Raw genomic sequence first — 16,358 nt, 5'->3', positions numbered from 1 at the left:
TTGGGTTCTTGGGTTCTTGGGTTCTTGGGTTCTTGGGTTCTTTTCTTCAACATTCAAAGAGATGTGCACCGTTCCTGGAGTCACTGCAATACCAGGTCGATGCGTGGAGCGGACGGAGCAAGCCCCTCTTCCGTCTCCCTGTTCCAAAAATCAGATTAATATATAGTCCTCGGGTAGAGGACGTATCAGATATTAAACTGATAAGAACAGATACTACACTTGATCTTAGCCAAAAGGCCGAGAAGCGATACCCCTCGACCGTACGGGGTCCGGCGGCCCCCCGGGCGACTCACCAGACGCCGGTACTCCGCGGAGGGGCGGGGCAAGAGAAGAACGCTGACCGCCGGATGACCGCCGGACTCGGGCGAGAGGCCTCGTGGTCTGGTCTGGCGCCTGCGCAGTCGGATTTCCTAGGAGACAGCAGACGAGAGAGTTAGTTCCACAGACAGACAGACAGACAGACAGACAGACAGACAGACAGACAGACAGACAGACAGACAGACAGACAGACAGACAGACAGACAGATAAATAAATACATCATTTAAAAAAAAAAAAAAAAAAAAAAAAAAAGAGAAAAAGAGCGGGAAAACGCAACAGCGGGCGAAAAGGGAGGTAGAGACCTGGGAGAGAGGGTTCTTGTGTTCTTGTGTTCTTGTGTTCTTGGGTTCTTGGGTTCTTGGGTTCTTGGGTTCTTGGGTTCTTTTCTTCAACATTCAAAGAGATGTGCACCGTTCCTGGAGTCACTGCAATACCAGGTCGATGCGTGGAGCGGACGGAGCAAGCCCCTCTTCCGTCTCCCTGTTCCAAAAATCAGATTAATATATAGTCCTCGGGTAGAGGACGTATCAGATATTAAACTGATAAGAACAGATACTACACTTGATCTTAGCCAAAAGGCCGAGAAGCGATACCCCTCGACCGTACGGGGTCCGGCGGCCCCCCGGGCGACTCACCAGACGCCGGTACTCCGCGGAGGGGCGGGGCAAGAGAAGAACGCTGACCGCCGGATGACCGCCGGACTCGGGCGAGAGGCCTCGTGGTCTGGTCTGGCGCCTGCGCAGTCGGATTTCCTAGGAGACAGCAGACGAGAGAGTTAGTTCCACAGACAGACAGACAGACAGACAGACAGACAGACAGACAGACAGACAGACAGACAGACAGACAGACAGACAGACAGACAGACAGATAAATAAATACATCATTTAAAAAAAAAAAAAAAAAAAAAAAAAAAGAGAAAAAGAGCGGGAAAACGCAACAGCGGGCGAAAAGGGAGGTAGAGACCTGGGAGAGAGGGTTCTTGTGTTCTTGTGTTCTTGTGTTCTTGGGTTCTTGGGTTCTTGGGTTCTTGGGTTCTTGGGTTCTTTTCTTCAACATTCAAAGAGATGTGCACCGTTCCTGGAGTCACTGCAATACCAGGTCGATGCGTGGAGCGGACGGAGCAAGCCCCTCTTCCGTCTCCCTGTTCCAAAAATCAGATTAATATATAGTCCTCGGGTAGAGGACGTATCAGATATTAAACTGATAAGAACAGATACTACACTTGATCTTAGCCAAAAGGCCGAGAAGCGATACCCCTCGACCGTACGGGGTCCGGCGGCCCCCCGGGCGACTCACCAGACGCCGGTACTCCGCGGAGGGGCGGGGCAAGAGAAGAACGCTGACCGCCGGATGACCGCCGGACTCGGGCGAGAGGCCTCGTGGTCTGGTCTGGCGCCTGCGCAGTCGGATTTCCTAGGAGACAGCAGACGAGAGAGTTAGTTCCACAGACAGACAGACAGACAGACAGACAGACAGACAGACAGACAGACAGACAGACAGACAGACAGACAGACAGACAGACAGACAGATAAATAAATACATCATTTAAAAAAAAAAAAAAAAAAAAAAAAAAAGAGAAAAAGAGCGGGAAAACGCAACAGCGGGCGAAAAGGGAGGTAGAGACCTGGGAGAGAGGGTTCTTGTGTTCTTGTGTTCTTGTGTTCTTGGGTTCTTGGGTTCTTGGGTTCTTGGGTTCTTGGGTTCTTTTCTTCAACATTCAAAGAGATGTGCACCGTTCCTGGAGTCACTGCAATACCAGGTCGATGCGTGGAGCGGACGGAGCAAGCCCCTCTTCCGTCTCCCTGTTCCAAAAATCAGATTAATATATAGTCCTCGGGTAGAGGACGTATCAGATATTAAACTGATAAGAACAGATACTACACTTGATCTTAGCCAAAAGGCCGAGAAGCGATACCCCTCGACCGTACGGGGTCCGGCGGCCCCCCGGGCGACTCACCAGACGCCGGTACTCCGCGGAGGGGCGGGGCAAGAGAAGAACGCTGACCGCCGGATGACCGCCGGACTCGGGCGAGAGGCCTCGTGGTCTGGTCTGGCGCCTGCGCAGTCGGATTTCCTAGGAGACAGCAGACGAGAGAGTTAGTTCCACAGACAGACAGACAGACAGACAGACAGACAGACAGACAGACAGACAGACAGACAGACAGACAGACAGACAGACAGACAGACAGATAAATAAATACATCATTTAAAAAAAAAAAAAAAAAAAAAAAAAAAGAGAAAAAGAGCGGGAAAACGCAACAGCGGGCGAAAAGGGAGGTAGAGACCTGGGAGAGAGGGTTCTTGTGTTCTTGTGTTCTTGTGTTCTTGGGTTCTTGGGTTCTTGGGTTCTTGGGTTCTTGGGTTCTTTTCTTCAACATTCAAAGAGATGTGCACCGTTCCTGGAGTCACTGCAATACCAGGTCGATGCGTGGAGCGGACGGAGCAAGCCCCTCTTCCGTCTCCCTGTTCCAAAAATCAGATTAATATATAGTCCTCGGGTAGAGGACGTATCAGATATTAAACTGATAAGAACAGATACTACACTTGATCTTAGCCAAAAGGCCGAGAAGCGATACCCCTCGACCGTACGGGGTCCGGCGGCCCCCCGGGCGACTCACCAGACGCCGGTACTCCGCGGAGGGGCGGGGCAAGAGAAGAACGCTGACCGCCGGATGACCGCCGGACTCGGGCGAGAGGCCTCGTGGTCTGGTCTGGCGCCTGCGCAGTCGGATTTCCTAGGAGACAGCAGACGAGAGAGTTAGTTCCACAGACAGACAGACAGACAGACAGACAGACAGACAGACAGACAGACAGACAGACAGACAGACAGACAGACAGACAGACAGACAGATAAATAAATACATCATTTAAAAAAAAAAAAAAAAAAAAAAAAAAAGAGAAAAAGAGCGGGAAAACGCAACAGCGGGCGAAAAGGGAGGTAGAGACCTGGGAGAGAGGGTTCTTGTGTTCTTGTGTTCTTGTGTTCTTGGGTTCTTGGGTTCTTGGGTTCTTGGGTTCTTGGGTTCTTTTCTTCAACATTCAAAGAGATGTGCACCGTTCCTGGAGTCACTGCAATACCAGGTCGATGCGTGGAGCGGACGGAGCAAGCCCCTCTTCCGTCTCCCTGTTCCAAAAATCAGATTAATATATAGTCCTCGGGTAGAGGACGTATCAGATATTAAACTGATAAGAACAGATACTACACTTGATCTTAGCCAAAAGGCCGAGAAGCGATACCCCTCGACCGTACGGGGTCCGGCGGCCCCCCGGGCGACTCACCAGACGCCGGTACTCCGCGGAGGGGCGGGGCAAGAGAAGAACGCTGACCGCCGGATGACCGCCGGACTCGGGCGAGAGGCCTCGTGGTCTGGTCTGGCGCCTGCGCAGTCGGATTTCCTAGGAGACAGCAGACGAGAGAGTTAGTTCCACAGACAGACAGACAGACAGACAGACAGACAGACAGACAGACAGACAGACAGACAGACAGACAGACAGACAGACAGACAGACAGATAAATAAATACATCATTTAAAAAAAAAAAAAAAAAAAAAAAAAAAGAGAAAAAGAGCGGGAAAACGCAACAGCGGGCGAAAAGGGAGGTAGAGACCTGGGAGAGAGGGTTCTTGTGTTCTTGTGTTCTTGTGTTCTTGGGTTCTTGGGTTCTTGGGTTCTTGGGTTCTTGGGTTCTTTTCTTCAACATTCAAAGAGATGTGCACCGTTCCTGGAGTCACTGCAATACCAGGTCGATGCGTGGAGCGGACGGAGCAAGCCCCTCTTCCGTCTCCCTGTTCCAAAAATCAGATTAATATATAGTCCTCGGGTAGAGGACGTATCAGATATTAAACTGATAAGAACAGATACTACACTTGATCTTAGCCAAAAGGCCGAGAAGCGATACCCCTCGACCGTACGGGGTCCGGCGGCCCCCCGGGCGACTCACCAGACGCCGGTACTCCGCGGAGGGGCGGGGCAAGAGAAGAACGCTGACCGCCGGATGACCGCCGGACTCGGGCGAGAGGCCTCGTGGTCTGGTCTGGCGCCTGCGCAGTCGGATTTCCTAGGAGACAGCAGACGAGAGAGTTAGTTCCACAGACAGACAGACAGACAGACAGACAGACAGACAGACAGACAGACAGACAGACAGACAGACAGACAGACAGACAGACAGACAGATAAATAAATACATCATTTAAAAAAAAAAAAAAAAAAAAAAAAAAAGAGAAAAAGAGCGGGAAAACGCAACAGCGGGCGAAAAGGGAGGTAGAGACCTGGGAGAGAGGGTTCTTGTGTTCTTGTGTTCTTGTGTTCTTGGGTTCTTGGGTTCTTGGGTTCTTGGGTTCTTGGGTTCTTTTCTTCAACATTCAAAGAGATGTGCACCGTTCCTGGAGTCACTGCAATACCAGGTCGATGCGTGGAGCGGACGGAGCAAGCCCCTCTTCCGTCTCCCTGTTCCAAAAATCAGATTAATATATAGTCCTCGGGTAGAGGACGTATCAGATATTAAACTGATAAGAACAGATACTACACTTGATCTTAGCCAAAAGGCCGAGAAGCGATACCCCTCGACCGTACGGGGTCCGGCGGCCCCCCGGGCGACTCACCAGACGCCGGTACTCCGCGGAGGGGCGGGGCAAGAGAAGAACGCTGACCGCCGGATGACCGCCGGACTCGGGCGAGAGGCCTCGTGGTCTGGTCTGGCGCCTGCGCAGTCGGATTTCCTAGGAGACAGCAGACGAGAGAGTTAGTTCCACAGACAGACAGACAGACAGACAGACAGACAGACAGACAGACAGACAGACAGACAGACAGACAGACAGACAGACAGACAGACAGATAAATAAATACATCATTTAAAAAAAAAAAAAAAAAAAAAAAAAAAGAGAAAAAGAGCGGGAAAACGCAACAGCGGGCGAAAAGGGAGGTAGAGACCTGGGAGAGAGGGTTCTTGTGTTCTTGTGTTCTTGTGTTCTTGGGTTCTTGGGTTCTTGGGTTCTTGGGTTCTTGGGTTCTTTTCTTCAACATTCAAAGAGATGTGCACCGTTCCTGGAGTCACTGCAATACCAGGTCGATGCGTGGAGCGGACGGAGCAAGCCCCTCTTCCGTCTCCCTGTTCCAAAAATCAGATTAATATATAGTCCTCGGGTAGAGGACGTATCAGATATTAAACTGATAAGAACAGATACTACACTTGATCTTAGCCAAAAGGCCGAGAAGCGATACCCCTCGACCGTACGGGGTCCGGCGGCCCCCCGGGCGACTCACCAGACGCCGGTACTCCGCGGAGGGGCGGGGCAAGAGAAGAACGCTGACCGCCGGATGACCGCCGGACTCGGGCGAGAGGCCTCGTGGTCTGGTCTGGCGCCTGCGCAGTCGGATTTCCTAGGAGACAGCAGACGAGAGAGTTAGTTCCACAGACAGACAGACAGACAGACAGACAGACAGACAGACAGACAGACAGACAGACAGACAGACAGACAGACAGACAGACAGACAGATAAATAAATACATCATTTAAAAAAAAAAAAAAAAAAAAAAAAAAAGAGAAAAAGAGCGGGAAAACGCAACAGCGGGCGAAAAGGGAGGTAGAGACCTGGGAGAGAGGGTTCTTGTGTTCTTGTGTTCTTGTGTTCTTGGGTTCTTGGGTTCTTGGGTTCTTGGGTTCTTGGGTTCTTTTCTTCAACATTCAAAGAGATGTGCACCGTTCCTGGAGTCACTGCAATACCAGGTCGATGCGTGGAGCGGACGGAGCAAGCCCCTCTTCCGTCTCCCTGTTCCAAAAATCAGATTAATATATAGTCCTCGGGTAGAGGACGTATCAGATATTAAACTGATAAGAACAGATACTACACTTGATCTTAGCCAAAAGGCCGAGAAGCGATACCCCTCGACCGTACGGGGTCCGGCGGCCCCCCGGGCGACTCACCAGACGCCGGTACTCCGCGGAGGGGCGGGGCAAGAGAAGAACGCTGACCGCCGGATGACCGCCGGACTCGGGCGAGAGGCCTCGTGGTCTGGTCTGGCGCCTGCGCAGTCGGATTTCCTAGGAGACAGCAGACGAGAGAGTTAGTTCCACAGACAGACAGACAGACAGACAGACAGACAGACAGACAGACAGACAGACAGACAGACAGACAGACAGACAGACAGACAGATAAATAAATACATCATTTAAAAAAAAAAAAAAAAAAAAAAAAAAAGAGAAAAAGAGCGGGAAAACGCAACAGCGGGCGAAAAGGGAGGTAGAGACCTGGGAGAGAGGGTTCTTGTGTTCTTGTGTTCTTGTGTTCTTGGGTTCTTGGGTTCTTGGGTTCTTGGGTTCTTGGGTTCTTTTCTTCAACATTCAAAGAGATGTGCACCGTTCCTGGAGTCACTGCAATACCAGGTCGATGCGTGGAGCGGACGGAGCAAGCCCCTCTTCCGTCTCCCTGTTCCAAAAATCAGATTAATATATAGTCCTCGGGTAGAGGACGTATCAGATATTAAACTGATAAGAACAGATACTACACTTGATCTTAGCCAAAAGGCCGAGAAGCGATACCCCTCGACCGTACGGGGTCCGGCGGCCCCCCGGGCGACTCACCAGACGCCGGTACTCCGCGGAGGGGCGGGGCAAGAGAAGAACGCTGACCGCCGGATGACCGCCGGACTCGGGCGAGAGGCCTCGTGGTCTGGTCTGGCGCCTGCGCAGTCGGATTTCCTAGGAGACAGCAGACGAGAGAGTTAGTTCCACAGACAGACAGACAGACAGACAGACAGACAGACAGACAGACAGACAGACAGACAGACAGACAGACAGACAGACAGACAGACAGATAAATAAATACATCATTTAAAAAAAAAAAAAAAAAAAAAAAAAAGAGAAAAAGAGCGGGAAAACGCAACAGCGGGCGAAAAGGGAGGTAGAGACCTGGGAGAGAGGGTTCTTGTGTTCTTGTGTTCTTGTGTTCTTGGGTTCTTGGGTTCTTGGGTTCTTGGGTTCTTGGGTTCTTTTCTTCAACATTCAAAGAGATGTGCACCGTTCCTGGAGTCACTGCAATACCAGGTCGATGCGTGGAGCGGACGGAGCAAGCCCCTCTTCCGTCTCCCTGTTCCAAAAATCAGATTAATATATAGTCCTCGGGTAGAGGACGTATCAGATATTAAACTGATAAGAACAGATACTACACTTGATCTTAGCCAAAAGGCCGAGAAGCGATACCCCTCGACCGTACGGGGTCCGGCGGCCCCCCGGGCGACTCACCAGACGCCGGTACTCCGCGGAGGGGCGGGGCAAGAGAAGAACGCTGACCGCCGGATGACCGCCGGACTCGGGCGAGAGGCCTCGTGGTCTGGTCTGGCGCCTGCGCAGTCGGATTTCCTAGGAGACAGCAGACGAGAGAGTTAGTTCCACAGACAGACAGACAGACAGACAGACAGACAGACAGACAGACAGACAGACAGACAGACAGACAGACAGACAGACAGACAGATAAATAAATACATCATTTAAAAAAAAAAAAAAAAAAAAAAAAAAAGAGAAAAAGAGCGGGAAAACGCAACAGCGGGCGAAAAGGGAGGTAGAGACCTGGGAGAGAGGGTTCTTGTGTTCTTGTGTTCTTGTGTTCTTGGGTTCTTGGGTTCTTGGGTTCTTGGGTTCTTGGGTTCTTTTCTTCAACATTCAAAGAGATGTGCACCGTTCCTGGAGTCACTGCAATACCAGGTCGATGCGTGGAGCGGACGGAGCAAGCCCCTCTTCCGTCTCCCTGTTCCAAAAATCAGATTAATATATAGTCCTCGGGTAGAGGACGTATCAGATATTAAACTGATAAGAACAGATACTACACTTGATCTTAGCCAAAAGGCCGAGAAGCGATACCCCTCGACCGTACGGGGTCCGGCGGCCCCCCGGGCGACTCACCAGACGCCGGTACTCCGCGGAGGGGCGGGGCAAGAGAAGAACGCTGACCGCCGGATGACCGCCGGACTCGGGCGAGAGGCCTCGTGGTCTGGTCTGGCGCCTGCGCAGTCGGATTTCCTAGGAGACAGCAGACGAGAGAGTTAGTTCCACAGACAGACAGACAGACAGACAGACAGACAGACAGACAGACAGACAGACAGACAGACAGACAGACAGACAGACAGACAGATAAATAAATACATCATTTAAAAAAAAAAAAAAAAAAAAAAAAAAAGAGAAAAAGAGCGGGAAAACGCAACAGCGGGCGAAAAGGGAGGTAGAGACCTGGGAGAGAGGGTTCTTGTGTTCTTGTGTTCTTGTGTTCTTGGGTTCTTGGGTTCTTGGGTTCTTGGGTTCTTGGGTTCTTTTCTTCAACATTCAAAGAGATGTGCACCGTTCCTGGAGTCACTGCAATACCAGGTCGATGCGTGGAGCGGACGGAGCAAGCCCCTCTTCCGTCTCCCTGTTCCAAAAATCAGATTAATATATAGTCCTCGGGTAGAGGACGTATCAGATATTAAACTGATAAGAACAGATACTACACTTGATCTTAGCCAAAAGGCCGAGAAGCGATACCCCTCGACCGTACGGGGTCCGGCGGCCCCCCGGGCGACTCACCAGACGCCGGTACTCCGCGGAGGGGCGGGGCAAGAGAAGAACGCTGACCGCCGGATGACCGCCGGACTCGGGCGAGAGGCCTCGTGGTCTGGTCTGGCGCCTGCGCAGTCGGATTTCCTAGGAGACAGCAGACGAGAGAGTTAGTTCCACAGACAGACAGACAGACAGACAGACAGACAGACAGACAGACAGACAGACAGACAGACAGACAGACAGACAGACAGACAGACAGATAAATAAATACATCATTTAAAAAAAAAAAAAAAAAAAAAAAAAAAGAGAAAAAGAGCGGGAAAACGCAACAGCGGGCGAAAAGGGAGGTAGAGACCTGGGAGAGAGGGTTCTTGTGTTCTTGTGTTCTTGTGTTCTTGGGTTCTTGGGTTCTTGGGTTCTTGGGTTCTTGGGTTCTTTTCTTCAACATTCAAAGAGATGTGCACCGTTCCTGGAGTCACTGCAATACCAGGAGCAAGCCCCTCTTCCGTCTCCCTGTTCCAAAAATCAGATTAATATATAGTCCTCGGGTAGAGGACGTATCAGATATTAAACTGATAAGAACAGATACTACACTTGATCTTAGCCAAAAGGCCGAGAAGCGATACCCCTCGACCGTACGGGGTCCGGCGGCCCCCCGGGCGACTCACCAGACGCCGGTACTCCGCGGAGGGGCGGGGCAAGAGAAGAACGCTGACCGCCGGATGACCGCCGGACTCGGGCGAGAGGCCTCGTGGTCTGGTCTGGCGCCTGCGCAGTCGGATTTCCTAGGAGACAGCAGACGAGAGAGTTAGTTCCACAGACAGACAGACAGACAGACAGACAGACAGACAGACAGACAGACAGACAGACAGACAGACAGACAGACAGACAGACAGACAGATAAATAAATACATCATTTAAAAAAAAAAAAAAAAAAAAAAAAAAAGAGAAAAAGAGCGGGAAAACGCAACAGCGGGCGAAAAGGGAGGTAGAGACCTGGGAGAGAGGGTTCTTGTGTTCTTGTGTTCTTGTGTTCTTGGGTTCTTGGGTTCTTGGGTTCTTGGGTTCTTGGGTTCTTTTCTTCAACATTCAAAGAGATGTGCACCGTTCCTGGAGTCACTGCAATACCAGGTCGATGCGTGGAGCGGACGGAGCAAGCCCCTCTTCCGTCTCCCTGTTCCAAAAATCAGATTAATATATAGTCCTCGGGTAGAGGACGTATCAGATATTAAACTGATAAGAACAGATACTACACTTGATCTTAGCCAAAAGGCCGAGAAGCGATACCCCTCGACCGTACGGGGTCCGGCGGCCCCCCGGGCGACTCACCAGACGCCGGTACTCCGCGGAGGGGCGGGGCAAGAGAAGAACGCTGACCGCCGGATGACCGCCGGACTCGGGCGAGAGGCCTCGTGGTCTGGTCTGGCGCCTGCGCAGTCGGATTTCCTAGGAGACAGCAGACGAGAGAGTTAGTTCCACAGACAGACAGACAGACAGACAGACAGACAGACAGACAGACAGACAGACAGACAGACAGACAGACAGACAGACAGACAGACAGATAAATAAATACATCATTTAAAAAAAAAAAAAAAAAAAAAAAAAAAGAGAAAAAGAGCGGGAAAACGCAACAGCGGGCGAAAAGGGAGGTAGAGACCTGGGAGAGAGGGTTCTTGTGTTCTTGTGTTCTTGTGTTCTTGGGTTCTTGGGTTCTTGGGTTCTTGGGTTCTTGGGTTCTTTTCTTCAACATTCAAAGAGATGTGCACCGTTCCTGGAGTCACTGCAATACCAGGTCGATGCGTGGAGCGGACGGAGCAAGCCCCTCTTCCGTCTCCCTGTTCCAAAAATCAGATTAATATATAGTCCTCGGGTAGAGGACGTATCAGATATTAAACTGATAAGAACAGATACTACACTTGATCTTAGCCAAAAGGCCGAGAAGCGATACCCCTCGACCGTACGGGGTCCGGCGGCCCCCCGGGCGACTCACCAGACGCCGGTACTCCGCGGAGGGGCGGGGCAAGAGAAGAACGCTGACCGCCGGATGACCGCCGGACTCGGGCGAGAGGCCTCGTGGTCTGGTCTGGCGCCTGCGCAGTCGGATTTCCTAGGAGACAGCAGACGAGAGAGTTAGTTCCACAGACAGACAGACAGACAGACAGACAGACAGACAGACAGACAGACAGACAGACAGACAGACAGACAGACAGACAGACAGACAGATAAATAAATACATCATTTAAAAAAAAAAAAAAAAAAAAAAAAAAAGAGAAAAAGAGCGGGAAAACGCAACAGCGGGCGAAAAGGGAGGTAGAGACCTGGGAGAGAGGGTTCTTGTGTTCTTGTGTTCTTGTGTTCTTGGGTTCTTGGGTTCTTGGGTTCTTGGGTTCTTGGGTTCTTTTCTTCAACATTCAAAGAGATGTGCACCGTTCCTGGAGTCACTGCAATACCAGGTCGATGCGTGGAGCGGACGGAGCAAGCCCCTCTTCCGTCTCCCTGTTCCAAAAATCAGATTAATATATAGTCCTCGGGTAGAGGACGTATCAGATATTAAACTGATAAGAACAGATACTACACTTGATCTTAGCCAAAAGGCCGAGAAGCGATACCCCTCGACCGTACGGGGTCCGGCGGCCCCCCGGGCGACTCACCAGACGCCGGTACTCCGCGGAGGGGCGGGGCAAGAGAAGAACGCTGACCGCCGGATGACCGCCGGACTCGGGCGAGAGGCCTCGTGGTCTGGTCTGGCGCCTGCGCAGTCGGATTTCCTAGGAGACAGCAGACGAGAGAGTTAGTTCCACAGACAGACAGACAGACAGACAGACAGACAGACAGACAGACAGACAGACAGACAGACAGACAGACAGACAGACAGACAGACAGATAAATAAATACATCATTTAAAAAAAAAAAAAAAAAAAAAAAAAAAGAGAAAAAGAGCGGGAAAACGCAACAGCGGGCGAAAAGGGAGGTAGAGACCTGGGAGAGAGGGTTCTTGTGTTCTTGTGTTCTTGTGTTCTTGGGTTCTTGGGTTCTTGGGTTCTTGGGTTCTTGGGTTCTTTTCTTCAACATTCAAAGAGATGTGCACCGTTCCTGGAGTCACTGCAATACCAGGTCGATGCGTGGAGCGGACGGAGCAAGCCCCTCTTCCGTCTCCCTGTTCCAAAAATCAGATTAATATATAGTCCTCGGGTAGAGGACGTATCAGATATTAAACTGATAAGAACAGATACTACACTTGATCTTAGCCAAAAGGCCGAGAAGCGATACCCCTCGACCGTACGGGGTCCGGCGGCCCCCCGGGCGACTCACCAGACGCCGGTACTCCGCGGAGGGGCGGGGCAAGAGAAGAACGCTGACCGCCGGATGACCGCCGGACTCGGGCGAGAGGCCTCGTGGTCTGGTCTGGCGCCTGCGCAGTCGGATTTCCTAGGAGACAGCAGACGAGAGAGTTAGTTCCACAGACAGACAGACAGACAGACAGACAGACAGACAGACAGACAGACAGACAGACAGACAGACAGACAGACAGACAGACAGACAGATAAATAAATACATCATTTAAAAAAAAAAAAAAAAAAAAAAAAAAAGAGAAAAAGAGCGGGAAAACGCAACAGCGGGCGAAAAGGGAGGTAGAGACCTGGGAGAGAGGGTTCTTGTGTTCTTGTGTTCTTGTGTTCTTGGGTTCTTGGGTTCTTGGGTTCTTGGGTTCTTGGGTTCTTTTCTTCAACATTCAAAGAGATGTGCACCGTTCCTGGAGTCACTGCAATACCAGGTCGATGCGTGGAGCGGACGGAGCAAGCCCCTCTTCCGTCTCCCTGTTCCAAAAATCAGATTAATATATAGTCCTCGGGTAGAGGACGTATCAGATATTAAACTGATAAGAACAGATACTACACTTGATCTTAGCCAAAAGGCCGAGAAGCGATACCCCTCGACCGTACGGGGTCCGGCGGCCCCCCGGGCGACTCACCAGACGCCGGTACTCCGCGGAGGGGCGGGGCAAGAGAAGAACGCTGACCGCCGGATGACCGCCGGACTCGGGCGAGAGGCCTCGTGGTCTGGTCTGGCGCCTGCGCAGTCGGATTTCCTAGGAGACAGCAGACGAGAGAGTTAGTTCCACAGACAGACAGACAGACAGACAGACAGACAGACAGACAGACAGACAGACAGACAGACAGACAGACAGACAGACAGACAGACAGATAAATAAATACATCATTTAAAAAAAAAAAAAAAAAAAAAAAAAAAGAGAAAAAGAGCGGGAAAACGCAACAGCGGGCGAAAAGGGAGGTAGAGACCTGGGAGAGAGGGTTCTTGTGTTCTTGTGTTCTTGTGTTCTTGGGTTCTTGGGTTCTTGGGTTCTTGGGTTCTTGGGTTCTTTTCTTCAACATTCAAAGAGATGTGCACCGTTCCTGGAGTCACTGCAATACCAGGTCGATGCGTGGAGCGGACGGAGCAAGCCCCTCTTCCGTCTCCCTGTTCCAAAAATCAGATTAATATATAGTCCTCGGGTAGAGGACGTATCAGATATTAAACTGATAAGAACAGATACTACACTTGATCTTAGCCAAAAGGCCGAGAAGCGATACCCCTCGACCGTACGGGGTCCGGCGGCCCCCCGGGCCTGTTACCTGCTCGGAGATGGCCAGGTTCTCGCTGTCCTCAGCAATGTTCTCTCCGATGAAGATGTTGTTGTTGTTGAACAAGATCTCCAGCAACTCATCGATGCAGTCCAGGCACTTCTTCCACATGTCAGCCTAAATAACCGAAGAGAGTTAGTTCCACAGACAGACAGACAGACAGACAGACAGACAGACAGACAGACAGACAGACAGACAGACAGACAGACAGACAGACAGACAGATAAATAAATACATCATTTAAAAAAAAAAAAAAAAAAAAAAAAAAAGAGAAAAAGAGCGGGAAAACGCAACAGCGGGCGAAAAGGGAGGTAGAGACCTGGGAGAGAGGGTTCTTGTGTTCTTGTGTTCTTGTGTTCTTGGGTTCTTGGGTTCTTGGGTTCTTGGGTTCTTGGGTTCTTTTCTTCAACATTCAAAGAGATGTGCACCGTTCCTGGAGTCACTGCAATACCAGGTCGATGCGTGGAGCGGACGGAGCAAGCCCCTCTTCCGTCTCCCTGTTCCAAAAATCAGATTAATATATAGTCCTCGGGTAGAGGACGTATCAGATATTAAACTGATAAGAACAGATACTACACTTGATCTTAGCCAAAAGGCCGAGAAGCGATACCCCTCGACCGTACGGGGTCCGGCGGCCCCCCGGGCGACTCACCAGACGCCGGTACTCCGCGGAGGGGCGGGGCAAGAGAAGAACGCTGACCGCCGGATGACCGCCGGACTCGGGCGAGAGGCCTCGTGGTCTGGTCTGGCGCCTGCGCAGTCGGATTTCCTAGGAGACAGCAGACGAGAGAGTTAGTTCCACACAGACAGACAGACAGACAGACAGACAGACAGACAGACAGACAGACAGACAGACAGACAGACAGACAGACAGACAGACAGATAAATAAATACATCATTTAAAAAAAAAAAAAAAAAAAAAAAAAAAGAGAAAAAGAGCGGGAAAACGCAACAGCGGGCGAAAAGGGAGGTAGAGACCTGGGAGAGAGGGTTCTTGTGTTCTTGTGTTCTTGTGTTCTTGGGTTCTTGGGTTCTTGGGTTCTTGGGTTCTTGGGTTCTTTTCTTCAACATTCAAAGAGATGTGCACCGTTCCTGGAGTCACTGCAATACCAGGTCGATGCGTGGAGCGGACGGAGCAAGCCCCTCTTCCGTCTCCCTGTTCCAAAAATCAGATTAATATATAGTCCTCGGGTAGAGGACGTATCAGATATTAAACTGATAAGAACAGATACTACACTTGATCTTAGCCAAAAGGCCGAGAAGCGATACCCCTCGACCGTACGGGGTCCGGCGGCCCCCCGGGCGACTCACCAGACGCCGGTACTCCGCGGAGGGGCGGGGCAAGAGAAGAACGCTGACCGCCGGATGACCGCCGGACTCGGGCGAGAGGCCTCGTGGTCTGGTCTGGCGCCTGCGCAGTCGGATTTCCTAGGAGACAGCAGACGAGAGAGTTAGTTCCACAGACAGACAGACAGACAGACAGACAGACAGACAGACAGACAGACAGACAGACAGACAGACAGACAGACAGACAGACAGACAGATAAATAAATACATCATTTAAAAAAAAAAAAAAAAAAAAAAAAAAAGAGAAAAAGAGCGGGAAAACGCAACAGCGGGCGAAAAGGGAGGTAGAGACCTGGGAGAGAGGGTTCTTGTGTTCTTGTGTTCTTGTGTTCTTGGGTTCTTGGGTTCTTGGGTTCTTGGGTTCTTGGGTTCTTTTCTTCAACATTCAAAGAGATGTGCACCGTTCCTGGAGTCACTGCAATACCAGGTCGATGCGTGGAGCGGACGGAGCAAGCCCCTCTTCCGTCTCCCTGTTCCAAAAATCAGATTAATATATAGTCCTCGGGTAGAGGACGTATCAGATATTAAACTGATAAGAACAGATACTACACTTGATCTTAGCCAAAAGGCCGAGAAGCGATACCCCTCGACCGTACGGGGTCCGGCGGCCCCCCGGGCGACTCACCAGACGCCGGTACTCCGCGGAGGGGCGGGGCAAGAGAAGAACGCTGACCGCCGGATGACCGCCGGACTCGGGCGAGAGGCCTCGTGGTCTGGTCTGGCGCCTGCGCAGTCGGATTTCCTAGGAGACAGCAGACGAGAGAGTTAGTTCCACAGACAGACAGACAGACAGACAGACAGACAGACAGACAGACAGACAGACAGACAGACAGACAGACAGACAGACAGACAGACAGATAAATAAATACATCATTTAAAAAAAAAAAAAAAAAAAAAAAAAAAGAGAAAAAGAGCGGGAAAACGCAACAGCGGGCGAAAAGGGAGGTAGAGACCTGGGAGAGAGGGTTCTTGTGTTCTTGTGTTCTTGTGTTCTTGGGTTCTTGGGTTCTTGGGTTCTTGGGTTCTTGGGTTCTTTTCTTCAACATTCAAAGAGATGTGCACCGTTCCTGGAGTCACTGCAATACCAGGTCGATGCGTGGAGCGGACGGAGCAAGCCCCTCTTCCGTCTCCCTGTTCCAAAAATCAGATTAATATATAGTCCTCGGGTAGAGGACGTATCAGATATTAAACTGATAAGAACAGATACTACACTTGATCTTAGCCAAAAGGCCGAGAAGCGATACCCCTCGACCGTACGGGGTCCGGCGGCCCCCCGGGCGACTCACCAGACGCCGGTACTCCGCGGAGGGGCGGGGCAAGAGAAGAACGCTGACCGCCGGATGACCGCCGGACTCGGGCGAGAGGCCTCGTGGTCTGGTCTGGCGCCTGCGCAGTCGGATTTCCTAGGAGACAGCAGACGAGAGAGTTAGTTCCACAGACAGACAGACAGACAGACAGACAGACAGACAGACAGACAGACAGACAGACAGACAGACAGACAGACAGACAGACAGACAGATAA

At 51.1% G+C, this 16,358-nt stretch overlaps 24 non-coding genes and 1 pseudogene across 24 annotated transcripts; all 25 read right to left on the bottom strand.

The window, feature by feature from the left end:
• Positions 1-58: 58 nt before the first annotated feature.
• LOC134075652 (U2 spliceosomal RNA) lies at positions 59-249 on the bottom strand. The gene has a single exon (XR_009938391.1). It is a non-coding gene; the product is annotated as a U2 spliceosomal RNA (small nuclear RNA).
• A 470-nt stretch (positions 250-719) lies between these two features.
• LOC134075651 (U2 spliceosomal RNA) lies at positions 720-910 on the bottom strand. Its single transcript, XR_009938390.1, has one exon. It is a non-coding gene; the product is annotated as a U2 spliceosomal RNA (small nuclear RNA).
• A 470-nt stretch (positions 911-1,380) lies between these two features.
• LOC134075650 (U2 spliceosomal RNA) lies at positions 1,381-1,571 on the bottom strand. The gene has a single exon (XR_009938389.1). It is a non-coding gene; the product is annotated as a U2 spliceosomal RNA (small nuclear RNA).
• A 470-nt stretch (positions 1,572-2,041) lies between these two features.
• LOC134075649 (U2 spliceosomal RNA) lies at positions 2,042-2,232 on the bottom strand. The gene has a single exon (XR_009938388.1). It is a non-coding gene; the product is annotated as a U2 spliceosomal RNA (small nuclear RNA).
• A 470-nt stretch (positions 2,233-2,702) lies between these two features.
• On the bottom strand, positions 2,703-2,893 carry LOC134075648 (U2 spliceosomal RNA). Its single transcript, XR_009938387.1, has one exon. It is a non-coding gene; the product is annotated as a U2 spliceosomal RNA (small nuclear RNA).
• Positions 2,894-3,363: 470 nt separating this feature from the next.
• LOC134075647 (U2 spliceosomal RNA) lies at positions 3,364-3,554 on the bottom strand. Its single transcript, XR_009938386.1, has one exon. It is a non-coding gene; the product is annotated as a U2 spliceosomal RNA (small nuclear RNA).
• Positions 3,555-4,024: 470 nt separating this feature from the next.
• On the bottom strand, positions 4,025-4,215 carry LOC134075645 (U2 spliceosomal RNA). Its single transcript, XR_009938385.1, has one exon. It is a non-coding gene; the product is annotated as a U2 spliceosomal RNA (small nuclear RNA).
• A 470-nt stretch (positions 4,216-4,685) lies between these two features.
• LOC134075643 (U2 spliceosomal RNA) lies at positions 4,686-4,876 on the bottom strand. The gene has a single exon (XR_009938383.1). It is a non-coding gene; the product is annotated as a U2 spliceosomal RNA (small nuclear RNA).
• A 470-nt stretch (positions 4,877-5,346) lies between these two features.
• Positions 5,347-5,537, bottom strand: LOC134075642 (U2 spliceosomal RNA). The gene has a single exon (XR_009938382.1). It is a non-coding gene; the product is annotated as a U2 spliceosomal RNA (small nuclear RNA).
• A 470-nt stretch (positions 5,538-6,007) lies between these two features.
• On the bottom strand, positions 6,008-6,198 carry LOC134075641 (U2 spliceosomal RNA). The gene has a single exon (XR_009938381.1). It is a non-coding gene; the product is annotated as a U2 spliceosomal RNA (small nuclear RNA).
• A 466-nt stretch (positions 6,199-6,664) lies between these two features.
• Positions 6,665-6,855, bottom strand: LOC134075640 (U2 spliceosomal RNA). Its single transcript, XR_009938380.1, has one exon. It is a non-coding gene; the product is annotated as a U2 spliceosomal RNA (small nuclear RNA).
• Positions 6,856-7,324: 469 nt separating this feature from the next.
• On the bottom strand, positions 7,325-7,515 carry LOC134075639 (U2 spliceosomal RNA). The gene has a single exon (XR_009938379.1). It is a non-coding gene; the product is annotated as a U2 spliceosomal RNA (small nuclear RNA).
• Positions 7,516-7,981: 466 nt separating this feature from the next.
• Positions 7,982-8,172, bottom strand: LOC134075637 (U2 spliceosomal RNA). The gene has a single exon (XR_009938377.1). It is a non-coding gene; the product is annotated as a U2 spliceosomal RNA (small nuclear RNA).
• A 466-nt stretch (positions 8,173-8,638) lies between these two features.
• LOC134075636 (U2 spliceosomal RNA) lies at positions 8,639-8,829 on the bottom strand. The gene has a single exon (XR_009938376.1). It is a non-coding gene; the product is annotated as a U2 spliceosomal RNA (small nuclear RNA).
• A 470-nt stretch (positions 8,830-9,299) lies between these two features.
• LOC134075726 (U2 spliceosomal RNA) lies at positions 9,300-9,470 on the bottom strand (annotated as a pseudogene).
• Positions 9,471-9,940: 470 nt separating this feature from the next.
• Positions 9,941-10,131, bottom strand: LOC134075635 (U2 spliceosomal RNA). Its single transcript, XR_009938375.1, has one exon. It is a non-coding gene; the product is annotated as a U2 spliceosomal RNA (small nuclear RNA).
• A 470-nt stretch (positions 10,132-10,601) lies between these two features.
• LOC134075634 (U2 spliceosomal RNA) lies at positions 10,602-10,792 on the bottom strand. Its single transcript, XR_009938374.1, has one exon. It is a non-coding gene; the product is annotated as a U2 spliceosomal RNA (small nuclear RNA).
• Positions 10,793-11,262: 470 nt separating this feature from the next.
• LOC134075633 (U2 spliceosomal RNA) lies at positions 11,263-11,453 on the bottom strand. Its single transcript, XR_009938373.1, has one exon. It is a non-coding gene; the product is annotated as a U2 spliceosomal RNA (small nuclear RNA).
• Positions 11,454-11,923: 470 nt separating this feature from the next.
• Positions 11,924-12,114, bottom strand: LOC134075631 (U2 spliceosomal RNA). Its single transcript, XR_009938371.1, has one exon. It is a non-coding gene; the product is annotated as a U2 spliceosomal RNA (small nuclear RNA).
• A 470-nt stretch (positions 12,115-12,584) lies between these two features.
• LOC134075629 (U2 spliceosomal RNA) lies at positions 12,585-12,775 on the bottom strand. The gene has a single exon (XR_009938370.1). It is a non-coding gene; the product is annotated as a U2 spliceosomal RNA (small nuclear RNA).
• A 470-nt stretch (positions 12,776-13,245) lies between these two features.
• Positions 13,246-13,436, bottom strand: LOC134075628 (U2 spliceosomal RNA). Its single transcript, XR_009938369.1, has one exon. It is a non-coding gene; the product is annotated as a U2 spliceosomal RNA (small nuclear RNA).
• A 470-nt stretch (positions 13,437-13,906) lies between these two features.
• LOC134075627 (U2 spliceosomal RNA) lies at positions 13,907-14,097 on the bottom strand. Its single transcript, XR_009938368.1, has one exon. It is a non-coding gene; the product is annotated as a U2 spliceosomal RNA (small nuclear RNA).
• Positions 14,098-14,565: 468 nt separating this feature from the next.
• Positions 14,566-14,756, bottom strand: LOC134075626 (U2 spliceosomal RNA). Its single transcript, XR_009938367.1, has one exon. It is a non-coding gene; the product is annotated as a U2 spliceosomal RNA (small nuclear RNA).
• A 470-nt stretch (positions 14,757-15,226) lies between these two features.
• LOC134075625 (U2 spliceosomal RNA) lies at positions 15,227-15,417 on the bottom strand. The gene has a single exon (XR_009938366.1). It is a non-coding gene; the product is annotated as a U2 spliceosomal RNA (small nuclear RNA).
• Positions 15,418-15,887: 470 nt separating this feature from the next.
• On the bottom strand, positions 15,888-16,078 carry LOC134075624 (U2 spliceosomal RNA). The gene has a single exon (XR_009938364.1). It is a non-coding gene; the product is annotated as a U2 spliceosomal RNA (small nuclear RNA).
• Positions 16,079-16,358: the final 280 nt, after the last annotated feature.

The sequence above is a fragment of the Sardina pilchardus genome, chromosome 2, assembly GCF_963854185.1.
Source record: "Sardina pilchardus chromosome 2, fSarPil1.1, whole genome shotgun sequence".
NCBI lineage: Eukaryota > Metazoa > Chordata > Actinopteri > Clupeiformes > Clupeidae > Sardina > Sardina pilchardus.
This window is presented reverse-complemented; position numbering and strand designations above follow the sequence as displayed.